A 12,104-nucleotide genomic window follows, 5' to 3' on the forward strand; every position below is an offset into this window, starting at 1 on the left:
AGATGAAAAGTCCTGACGCCATTGTTTATGAACAAGATAGTCAAATGGCTTTGTCATGTTTTCATTATGACAGTTTACTCTGTAAATGTTTTCCAATGCAAAAAAGTCAGATCTTGGGGACACTACCTGAACATGCTCAAGACAGCACTATATACTATTTGCACAGCCATTTGAAAAATACAGTAAAGTTACACATTACTGTATTTAGTGAGGTAACTGAGTACAAGACACTGAATATGTATGTTTCACATTTTTACTGCATATGCTCTTTGCAATTCTAATTTGTTCACAGCATTGTGCAAAAGAAAAAATACACCCGTATTTACAACAAACATAAACTCCCTTTGGGTAGAGCTGTGCACAACTGTACACAATATTGCAGTACATACTGAAACTGAACATACAACATACATAGTACTGTAATCATTCATGCACATCCAGACGTTCCTCATCAGTGAAAGCTGAAATTCACCTGAGAGAAATTGTTCAATTTAGGGACATTTTCAGGAAAAAAAAAGATTTAAAAAAAAGTGTAAAATTTGCTTGACAGATTTTGACAACTAGTTCAACATTTTTGTATGTAATGACTCAAGCAATGAAATGAGGACTATTAGTTTTATATGGAATGACTATTCAGCATTCACAAGTATAGTCAATTTTGACTGACATGACATAAGCAAATGATAATGTTATAAAACAGCAGAGAGTTGTATGAAAGCAACTGATTATGTCCAAAAGCATTTGCAGTTTGTTGGAAGGAATGAGAAACTGCGACTATGATGTGCACAAATGACTAAATGTTGTGGAGGTTGAACTAACTGTTGTGCAAATGTAAATAGTGATGTGAGAAATGCACCAAAGCGACTGAGAAAAACTGTAATATAATATAATATAATATAATATAATATAATATAATATAATAAAACGGAAATGTATCAGGGATAAAGAGATTTTCTTACTTTCCTAATAAATAAATCTTGTTTTTCTTTAGTGTTTATCCCGCATACGCTTTCTGGATCGCTGGTGCCATAAATAAATACATAAATAAGAAATAAACATATAACATAGTATCCTAATATAAAATATTTTTCTCAATTTTTACATTTATATTACCTTTGTCACCATTTAAGGCTCACTTAAAGTTATTTAATTTAATAACACTGTTAAAAGTAATCTTTATCAAATCTCAAAATCAATCTGCAGTTTTTTAGACATTGCAATGTTGTGATGCACTTGGAACAATCGTTTCAATTATTGATTTATTCATATACATTTAATTTTAATGATGTTTTTAAAAATGTCATTGACATTAAACTTAATGTCACGCATCTAGCAGTGACATATTTGATTTGAAAGTAAATAATGACAACATTTTCATTTTTGGGCGAACTACCACTTTAATTCTGACTGAGAGTATTGAAATAAATCCAAGTAAAAATAATTTGACCAGTTTCAGATTGACCACATTTGATGCAGACTACCTTTCATGCAGCTTTTCCAGTCAGATCAACCACAGTTCACACACACCCCAGCAAACATTACCCAACGCACCCACATTACCACTAAATATCACTAAATGTCACTAAATATTTGAAGTCAGGAGACAGTGAGAGAGCGAGCGAAGCGGATGGAAAGAGTGACCGTCGGAGAGACAGAAAGAACGAGAGCGAGAAAGAGAGAAAGATCTCCCAGGTGGTCCTGTGTACTGTGGTCGAAATGGACCCGAAGCGTTTCAATAAAAAAATGTAAAAAATCATAGCTTCATCGGAATGGTCCGAAATTTGGTGACTTTGTTGGTACTTGGTATATGAACACCCAAACAAATTGGGGACAGGATTTGAATATTCTAAGTGGTTGTAAAAAAAATAGTCACACTCAGGACCTTCGGGTCCAAATGGACCCGCCATAGGAAATGATTGGGAAATTGTCAAAAATATGAAAACACAGAGGTTTTTTTGTGCATACAATCTACAAATCAGCCAGGATGCAGAAAAAAAGGACTCAACAGTGAAGGGGTGAATCTCTAAAACATCAAGAGTGCAAAACAGACTAAATCTGTTCAGGCAAAAATCACTAGAATTCGCAAGCCTTTCTACAGAGAGCTGTAAATCCACTAGTGGTAAAAATGTGCTATTGCGTGATAAAAATGCTCAGTGTGTCCACCAGTTGGCGCCCATCTCATTTCAAAAATTGCTTTCATGAGGCCTAGGCTTGACTCTAAAATGAAATCCAGCTTTAATAAAAATTAAATAAAAATTATATATATATAAAAAATTTCTATTATATTCAATGGGAAAAAATGGGTCATAATTATTGCATAAATATTCATTATAAATCATAAAATTATCTCAAAACACCAAAAAAGAAAAGAAAAAATATTATAAAAAACAAGTAAAAAATATATATTATGATTTTTTTTAATATATATTAATCCCGCCCTCCGGGTCCATTTGGACCCGAAGGTCCCAAGTGTGACTGTTAAACACACAAAATGCATACAATTAACACAAATTTAAAATGCTTGAACTTCTTTTACACACAAGCTCAAACAAGACCAAAACAGTGGATTTTTACTGCCAGATTTACCAATGCTTTAACACTGTCAGAACAGATAACACCATGTTCTGAACCTAACCTTACAGTAAAGTCAAGGTAAACAGCTGTTTATATTGTGAACTGAAACACAAATATATCCCCTGTATTTTATTCCATTGCTAGTGAGAAACAGCTGATTGAAGTTATGCAAATATGGGACAATGTGGCATTCCACCATTCCCGTGCAGTCACAGCCTGGTCTGACGCCCATCAGAGGATGTCCATTTTCCTTGCCCCTTACTTCCCTTTCCTCAACCCCATTTAGGAGTTTTCTCAGCCTGGAGATGAAAGGTTTTTGACCATATAGTCCACAGGACCAAATGTCCCTCCTGTATGCAAAAGATGCTGCATACCAAGACATCACAGCTGAACACTACCAGGATAAGGCAAGCCAGAAGATTCTTCCCAAGATGCCTTGCCAGGGCAGATATCAGGTGTGATGTGGATGAGAATGTGGACAAATGCAGAAGACCGTGCAGATTAGAAGATGGCCTTTTCTGTCTGTATATTTTGTATTTTCACATACAGTAATACTGTAAATGGCAGCTATATTGCATATTTTTGTTATCTTGCAGAAATGTCCTGTTGCAAATAAAGCCGTTACTGCAGCAATTCTGTCTCTGTCTTCTTTTTTCATAAACCATACATTCTATAAAGCGACTCTAAGAAGGGGCATTTATTTAGTTGTATTGAATTTCTGCTGCAAAAAAAACAACAACAAAATGCATGCATTTACATTACAAACAAAACAAAAATGTAGAGAGGCTTCAAAAGAAACTGCAGTGCAAAACACAATCTATGACCAATACAGTACTGTCTGTTGTAATAGGTCAAATAATGCAGTTTCTGTAATTTCAGCTGATGATAGTGTTTTTATGACATTGTGTTATGATTGACTAAATCTTCCTGTTGGAAGAGAACATGTGTTAGTGTTTTGAATAATGATTTGATTTTGAAACATGTTTGCAGTGTTTTGGTAGACATAGTGTATTGTGTTAGTGTATTATTGTATTTTGAAAATTAGTGCTGGAGTTTAATTTACAATGTGTGATTTTGAGCATGAAATTAACCGTTTTGCCAATTGTGTGTTGTAGGTGTGTTGGTGCGTTAAGAGTTTAGGAAACTTGTTAAAAGTATTGAAAAAACTGTCATAGCGATTGTAAAAAACTGTAATGCAGTTCTCAAAACAATTAGTACAAACTGCAAAACCTAGTTGATAACCTGCAAAAGCGTGTCTCTTGCTCATGGAGAGCTCATTCCTCAAACGCAAGTATTAATGTCAATGAAAGTGTCAGTGTCATCAAGATGAAAAGTCCTGACACCATTGTTTATGAACAAGATAGTCAAATGGCTTTGTCATGTTTTCATTATGACAGTTTACTCTGTAAATGTTTTCCAATGCAAAAAAGTCAGATCTTGGTGACACTACCTGAACATGCTCAATACAGCACTATATACTATTTGCACAGCCATTTGAAAAATACAGTAAAGTTACACATTACTGTATTTAGTGAGGTAACTGAGTACAAGACACTGAATATGTATGTTTCACATTTTTACTGCATATGCTCTTTGCAATTCTAATTTGTTCACAGCATTGTGCAAAAGAAAAAATACACCCGTATTTACAACAAACATAAACTCCCTTTGGGTAGAGCTGTGCACAACTGTACACAATATTGCAGTACATACTGAAACTGAACAGACAACAGACATAGTACTGTAATCATTCATGCACATCCAGACGCTCCTCTCTGTCTGGTATTGTTCAATTTAGGGACATTTTCAGGAAAAAAAGATTTAAAAAATGTGTAAAATTTGCTTGACAGATTTTGACAACTAGTTCGACATTTTTGTATGTAATGACTCAAGCAATGAAATGAGGACTATTAGTTTCATATGGAATGACTATTCAGCATGCACAAGTATAGTTAATTTTGACTGACATGACATAAGCAAATGATAATGTTATAAAACAGCAGAGAGTTGTATGAAAGCAACTGATTATGTCCAAAAGCATTTGCAATTTGTTGGAAGGGATGAGAAACTGCGACTATGATGTGCACACATGACTAAATGTTGTGGAGGTTGAACTAACTGTTGTGCAAATGTAAATAGTGATGTGAGAAATGCACCAAAGCGACTGAGAAAAACTGTAAAGCACTGTATAAGTGAAGGAGACTTGACACACACACACACACACACACACACACACACACACATAGAGAGAGAGATGTGCGCCAAATATATCTGACCAGTAGTTTTTTCTACTTATTAGAAAATACATACACCCCTTTATAAACCAGGACTTTTCTTTTGACAAATGATGTCTCGGTATGCGACTTGTCCTGTTTACCTGCCCAGAGACCTTATGTCTGCCTGGTTATCTGTCTACCGTAGCGCCGCAGGTATGGTTAGCTTCGTTTCTCTTTCCACTCCTTAACTTTATAACGTGGGCTTATAGGGAATGTTTCGTGCTATAGAATCCCCGGTGTGGCAGCAGCCCTTTCACCAGCTGAGTGTGCGCCCTGCTATCAGTGATCAGAGCTCAGGGCCTGTGACGCAACGCTGTTAATCATAGGTATGTTGCTATACTGAGTAAGAGTTGAATGGTTATTGTGGGACATATTTGTAAATGGACATCCTTTGCATTTTAGGGAGTGCTATTTAACTGGGGGTGCGGCCGCCAGTTGGCTACATCGACGCTGAACATCTGCTGCTTTGCTTATATTCTTCACGTTACATGTTCACGGATTTGTCGTACCCGACTGCCTTGTCACACTGGACCAAGGAGTATTGAACTCAATTATTAGCTCAAGTTATCAGGCGGCTGGCTAGCGTGTTACATCGCTGCCTGTTTAACACTGTTTGATCATTCTTGTCTTTGTTGTGAATCAGTGTTTGAGTGTAGTGTGTTTGGACTGACACCATTTTGATTGGTTTGTTTTGTGTTTATTTCTTTTAACTCTTGTATGGAGGCCTTTTCTTGCTGTTGCTATCCAAGAGGATTGGCTTAATTTTGATTTCTTTTGTTTGGGTTTTTTTTTATGTGATTTGTTCATGTTTAATTGTTTATTTTTGATTTATTGTGTGACTGAGTCTCTGTTCATATTGCTGACCCCAGTATCACCTTGGGCCTTAGAACGGGTGGCTTATTAGACCTTGTGTATTGTAATTGTTTAATTTCTATGTGTCTGTTCATTGTCCAGGTGCTGAGAACTGCCAGTGGGAGCAGTGCCCCTTGCGGTGGCAGGTCCCTTGGTGTGCTGTGGCTGCGTGTTCACCAAGTGTGGTCATATCTCTTGCTGTGTGTATGAAATTTGACACGTGTGATTGGGGTGTTTTTCATGGATGCTCATTGCTCGAGTCACTAGCCTCCCACTGGTAAGATTCCGCCCTATTGCCCTCCTCCCTCGTATGTGTGTTGCGAATAGAGTATAGTGAGTGGAGTGAATATTGAGTGTGTGTTTTGTTATTTGATTTGGTGTGTACAGTGCATGTTTGTTGTGAAATCTCAATCATTGTCGAAGTGAAAATAAAGATTCTATTTTTGTACTGGAACACTGTCTCTGGCTATCCATCAACGAACTTGAGTGCCTTGGTTGAACAAAATAGTTAAATCTTTGGGTGAAATTCCCGTCGTGGCGTAGTCTGCAAACTGCCTGGGCTTAAGCCCTGAAATGTGTATCACTTCGTGCCACAGACAGAGACCGAGACACTTTTGGGAAACACACCCCTGAATAGCTTTGGCTCCCGTCTTAGATCTAGCTCTATAAAACGTCCCAACAAAGTTTTGCACAGCACAGACATCCTCCAACTCTCAGAGATATTCAGAGGACATCGAGACACACACTTGAGCTTGTAAGTTGTTAAGGAGTGTTTGCTGTAGTTCAGTCAAATCGAGTGAAGGTTCGTGTTCTCAGGCTGCTGGCGTCTGACTGATTACTTCTCTGATACAGTAGACACGTAAGTACATTTTTCAACAGTTTTAAAAATGAAAAAAGCAACAAAGCCTCAGTTTGCGATTGTTTGTTTCATGAACTCAGTGAAAGTACTGAAGTCTGCCCTGATATATCTGCTCTGCCGACACACTCAGGGTTTATTAGATGAACTTTTAGGACTTCATCTGGATTTTCTTAAATGTCAAACATCACAGTATATTCTTTATATCCACCGTTGCTGATTTGAACTGTTTTTTTGACTACTTGTTTATTCTCCTGTCTACTTTATCTCTTTATCGTGCTTCAAGTTGTTATCTGTATTTCTAACTAGTTAACTTTTCCTAATTAGATAATTAACCCCTTAAGCCCTGAAAGCATTTTTAGAGTTGTTTTTTTCTGAGTGACTCACACAAAAGTAAAGACTCATAACTCCAAAACTATAGCAAGAAGAGTCAAAAAGTTAGTATTGTTTGATAGAACACATTTCAAACTGCTGATAAAAGACTATATATATATATATATATATATATATATATATAATTTTATTATGATTTTGCATATCTTTCTTATTTAACATGCAATAACTCAGGAAGGAAATCCGGTCAGAGGAAAATTATTTTTGGTGATGTTCCCTCTACATGTGAGCTGCAAATTTTGTGGAGATTGCATAAAGTAAACAAAAGTTACAGCATTTGGAACAAAGGTAGCCTTTTTGCTCAGTTTTTGACACTTGGAAGGAATTTATAAAATTGTTGCTTTCTAAGTGACACTCTTTAAAATAGTGAAGGTCACATGTGAAGATGCACTCCTGTAAATATCACAGTGTAAATATAGTGTAGCGCAGCAGTGTGTATGTAATAGTTGTGATTTGCTGTTTTCTTTAGCACTTTTATGGAGGCATGTGGGCAGCAATATATCATTTGAAATGTAATTTGCAAAATGACAATGCATTTCTGTATTTAAATTTACAGTATTCATACCATATGCAATGTTTTGAGAAAAATGATAATTCAAATTCAATAATATAAATTACATTTGCTATTTCCAACACTGCTTTAAACATATAAAATGTTAAAATAAATGTTTAAATTATAAGTTGCAAAATTCAAATGAAAATGCATTACAGAAATGATTAAATATGTTTAACAAGCAAAAATAGCAAAATTATCATTTAAAGGTTATTTTTCCTTATTACAATAACACTCACAGTTAAGACACTTGTGATTTTGATATTCTAGGTATTATCAACTGGCCAGAATTTTGAGATCGCAATAGACGTGAAGGACGATAATGCGTTAAGAGCTCGCTCAAGTACTGCGGAGCTAAACCATTCAGTGCTTTGTAAGTAATCAGCAATATTTTAAAATTTATACGATGTTTAATAGGGAGCCAATGCAGTTTTGACAGAACTGGGCTAATATGGTCATACTTCCTGGTTCTGGTAAGAACTCGAGCTGCTGTGTTTTGGACCAGCTGTAGTTTTATTAAGCGTGCAGGGCAACCACCCAGTAGAGCATTACAATAATCTAGCCTTGAGGTCATGAACGCATGGACTAATTGTTCCGCATTTGTCAATGAGAGCATATGAGCATCCAAACATGGTAGGCACATGGTAGGCTATTGAAAATGTACATTTAAATACAGAAATGCATTGACATTTAACATATTACATTTCAAATTAAATTTTGCAAACATTTCAACAAAAAGCTAATTTGTTGTCTTTTCTACAACACTTTATTTGTATTCAATATCGTCTTGTCATTTTAATATTAGGAATGCAATCACTTCACCAGAAATCCTTTTTCATCATCTGTACATTAATTCTATCTGCCTTCCATAAATATTTTTAGCTGTCCGGTCGACTACTTGCTTACACAACAAACATCTGTTTAAAAAATATGGTAATAAAATGACATGTAATATTACTGAGTAAATTTTTTTTTATGAAATATATCATGTAAAAATGGCCTATCCACGAGCATATGAACACAAATACAGGTCTTCAAATGAGCTCCGAACGCTCTTTATTAGAAACACACTCACCTAGACGTGTGTATCAGCACTGGATCTGATGGGCAGCTTCAGTCTGAGAGAGAGATATCTGACTGCTGCCTTAAATACAACTCCAAAGAGGCAAAACACACCCACTACATGCACAACTTGTGGTATCATCACAGAGAGCCACAAAATCACTCTCCAGAACATTCACATTCACTGTTCCCTGCTGGTGAAAGATCTCCCCACCCTCATCCGGCATGCAGAATCCCTGACTACATTCAAAAGACAACTAAGCTCTTCTCTTCCTTGAGCACTTAAAGGGGTCATATAATGCCATTTTTGTACAAGCTAATATGATTCTTTAGGGTCTAAATTAAAAGTTTGTAATATACTTTAATTAAAAATTCTCATTAGTATTGTAAGAAAACACTAATTTTACCTTAGTCAAAAACAGCTCTGTTTTCAGCACGCCGTTTCAGTGCATGTGTCTTTAAATGATAATGAGCTTTGCTCACCCCGCCCCTCTGTTCTGTGGGTACACCGTTTGTAACACAATAACCACGCGTTGTTCATTATAAACGTGGGATTATGAATTATATTGAGAACGTCGTACATAGAAAACATGCTGTAATGTACCCTGAGTGTAAACCTTAGATGCATTCATCGTGAAGCCTGCAGCAAGGTTTGCAAATTTCGCAAAGATTAATATAAATACTAATATAAAGGTTAATAAAACATTACACTCACATCTTCTGGAGGTTCAGCAGTAACACGTTGGTACCGATCCGTTTTTTCTCGTTTGTAAAGCTGTCTGGTGTGAAATGATTCGCGTAAACATGAAAGCATGGACGATCGTGGGGAATCCCCGTGAGGGAATCCCCGGGTCAATCCTTTGGGCATATCTTCAAAAACAAAACTCAGCCACTGCATCTATAACGGCTCAGATTTAGGAACATCCAAATGACTGCTGTGTTCCTTATTACATCTAAGAACAGAACACCACAATCGTGTAGACGCCATTCTACTCCAGCATATCAACAATGGCGGACTACTATGACGACGGCTGTCACAGCTTGCTCAGGGCGGGTCTTGTGTTGAAGCACGGCTGTCAATCACAATCGCGGGAGGGGCGTACGATCTTATGACGTCACAATATCGAACGGCTTGATTTCATAGATGGTCAAACATATAAGGAGATTAAAACAAAACCACTGGATGGATTTTAATCATGATAGGATGGTTGTGTACAGGCACTGCCAACAGACATTTCAGTGCAATCAACTTGTAAAAGTGAATGTACCATTATATGACCCCTTTAACATAAAAAAAATAAAATCTTTCCTTTTCCTTTAATTCTCCCTTGTCTGGCTACTCTGAGCAACGCCTGAACTGTGTATTTTGAGCACTTCTTGCGTTGTTTTGCCTCTTCACGATGACTTGCTCGCTTTAGTCCTCAGTTGTAAGACGCTTTGGATAAAAGCGTCTGCTAAATGACTAAATGTAAACTTATTACAACTCGGGAGTTTCCTTATAGCTTTCAGCTCACCTACTCGAGAACACAGATTATTACTATGTTATGGCTGTTGTGTTGCTATAAATTAAAAAAACTCTCTCACAAAGAGACAGACAACAGCGTGAGCCTCAACCACGCGACTTTGTTACCAGATATACACTATCTATTATCAATCGCTTTTTTACACTGTATGTAGGTGATAAAATAAGAATCATTCTCGCGTATCGATGCTTCCCTAGTTATTTTTTTTATCAATAAAGTTTTAAGCTACTTGTCCAGTAATAATATGGAGGGTGAGATTGATATAATAACAATCATTTAAAATGCTACAAATGTTAAATAAAAACATTTAATAATTTTCTAACAAATAATGTATCATTATTTATTTTATTACCCCTTAAAAATAAGGTGTGTGTGTGTGTGTGTGTGTTTCAGAATGAGGTGCCAAACATCGCATTACTGGGTTCTGGAGGACAAAGAGCCATGGTGGATTTGCTTAGCCTGGAAAAAACCATTTGCTCTGCAAGTTAGTCTGGCCAAGAGCCCATTTCTAATCCTTCCAAATCGTGGCACCAATCACAAACTTTGAGGCGGGCTTTACACGATGACGATCGATCTGATTGGTTTTAGGTCTATCCAATTGCGCCCAGAGGCATTTGAGCGACGTCCATTGGTGACATGTTGTTAACCAGGCTAAGATTTGCTGGGATCCCTTGTTCAACTTCATAAAGCAAGTCTTCTGTACTGTGTGCTTTATCTAAATGTAGTCTCTGGATCCACCAAATGAGAGCAGTGTGATCTTCCTCTGAAGGTGCAGGAACCAGACTGATCCACCAAACTAGAGACTGTGAAAGACAAGATTATCCAGAGACTCAGTGGTTCTGGACTCGGTGGCAATTATCCTACTGTTTCAAAACAATTAAAAATAAATAACAAATAGACGTCTATTAAGCACATCAACTGATTCTAAATATCTCTGAGCTTAAGGCCATTTGAGGCCAAATGCCAACATACACTGTTGGGTGTTGCCGTATCAGGGTGGCATTGGCATTTATCCAGGTTTGTTTTCACCCGACTGAACATGTTCAATCAGCGTTTGTTGTTGGTCTGTCGGACAGTGTGAACATAACAGTTATTGGTAATGCTCTATGCTCCAACTTGTTTTGCTGGTTTGCAGTTTGTCTGTGTGTGGTGTGAATTGGTCTAGAGCAGGGGTTCCCAAACTTTTCCATGACAATGCCCCCCAAATACCACTGAGTTCTGGTCAAGGCCCCCCTTTTGCAGGATGTGTTATTGAACCCATCGACAATACTATAGCCAATGTAGAAATAAATAAATCAAACATCTAGGTGAACATCAGATTATGTGATGGTGTTTGACACCAGCCAATCAGAAAGATTATACACTGAAAAAAATGATTTGTTGAATTTACTAAAAATTGTTATCGTAAGTGGTTGCACACAATTGATTTTAGCTAATTTAAACAAATGCATTAAGTTGTTGAACTAAAATTTATTAAGTTCAACTTAATGCATTTGTTTAAATGTAGCTAAAATCATTTGTGTGCAACCACTTACGATAACAATTTTTAGTAAATTCAACAAATCATTTTTTTTAAATGTAGCTAAAATCAATTGTGTGCAACCACTTACGATAACAATTTTTAGTAAATTCAACTATAATTTTTTTCAGTGTAGAGATGCACCGATTCCAATTTTCTAGGCCGATTCCAATTTGTCATTGAGTTTGACCTGGCGATACAGATTTTAGCCGATTCCGATGTCATTTTTTCTAACCACTTTAAAGCACACACAAATATTTATTTTCTCTCTATATATTTTTTTATAAAACACCATATACTTTTACCCAAACTGAATAATAAAAACAAGTTTAAATGGGTAAATGTTCTATAAATATTTTTGAGTTTTCATTTTCTTTTCTGACATTAGCCTTGCCTATCTAGTTCCCTTTCGTGGTCACTCCGAGTTACGTCGGATGACGACGATTGGGTTTTCGCTTAGAAAGCCTGTCATCTTCGAGTATATAAAACGAGCCAA

General features: G+C 36.5%; 2 protein-coding genes across 2 annotated transcripts in view; one reads left to right on the plus strand and one right to left on the minus strand.

Moving 5' to 3' along the window:
• Nucleotides 1–8,650, minus strand: part of LOC309504111 (uncharacterized protein) — a 501,143-nt gene extending 492,493 nt beyond the window's left edge. Inside the window, exon 1 of the transcript XR_014207962.1 lies at nt 8,580–8,650. The gene's annotated coding sequence lies outside the window, so the exon portion shown is untranslated. The remainder of the gene's footprint in view (nt 1–8,579) is intronic.
• LOC309504109 (uncharacterized protein) overlaps nt 1–12,104 on the plus strand; it is a 102,565-nt gene that overhangs the window by 28,692 nt on the left and 61,769 nt on the right. The gene's annotated exons all lie outside the window — the stretch shown is intronic.

The sequence above is a fragment of the Leuciscus leuciscus genome (genome assembly GCF_965113295.1).
Source record: "Leuciscus leuciscus genome assembly, chromosome: 8".
Lineage (NCBI taxonomy): Eukaryota > Metazoa > Chordata > Actinopteri > Cypriniformes > Leuciscidae > Leuciscus > Leuciscus leuciscus.